Below are 697 nucleotides of genomic sequence, written 5' to 3'. Positions count from 1 at the left end.
TATTAAGACCTGTGCAACGCCAGGTACTACTGCTAGTTCTAAATATACATCAGTTCAAAAATTCTCTCTCTCTCACATGTATGTATATATATATATATATATATATATATATATATATATATATAAGTGAAATTCTGCCTGTCCAGGATCCCTGTATCTCAGTCTACATTAGCTCTACATAGACATATTATACCTTTTTGGAATCAGAATGATCTCAGGATTGAAAATCTGACCTTTATTTGATTCTTGAACATCCAGCATTGGGATCTGATGTAAGAACATTTGAGCTGTTATTTCTAGCAGGTAAAGTGACTGTGAGAGGTTTCAAATGGTTTACAAGAGTTACCTCCATTAGCTTTAATAATAAACACAACATTCTGTGTTTATTATTTTTAAATTTAAAATCAAAATTTTGTGATAGTTACCTCCATTACCTACAATAATAAATGTGATGTTCTGTCTGTCAACCTGCTGCTTTACAGGGATCTTTGAATATCACAGAGATACAAAATTCTCCAAATATGATACACTCTGATAAAAATCTGAGATGGAAGGATACCAATTAATGTTTTGTTATTATTGTTCTCTTCAGTTTTGGGCCAAAGGCCAATTAGCACTCCGCAGGTACCAGTTTAAAAGTCCACAAGGAGTGCCACTTTTAAGATATATATGTATGTATGTATGTATATGTACGTAG

The 697-nt window shown here is 32.3% G+C and overlaps 1 protein-coding gene across 1 annotated transcript in view; it reads right to left on the bottom strand.

The window, feature by feature from the left end:
* LOC106879344 (transmembrane channel-like protein 7) overlaps nucleotides 1-697 on the bottom strand; it is a 139,591-nt gene that overhangs the window by 21,603 nt on the left and 117,291 nt on the right. The window lies entirely within an intron of this gene.

The sequence above is a fragment of the Octopus bimaculoides genome, chromosome 7 (genome assembly GCF_001194135.2).
Source record: "Octopus bimaculoides isolate UCB-OBI-ISO-001 chromosome 7, ASM119413v2, whole genome shotgun sequence".
Taxonomy (NCBI): Eukaryota; Metazoa; Mollusca; class Cephalopoda; order Octopoda; family Octopodidae; genus Octopus; species Octopus bimaculoides.
This window is presented reverse-complemented; position numbering and strand designations above follow the sequence as displayed.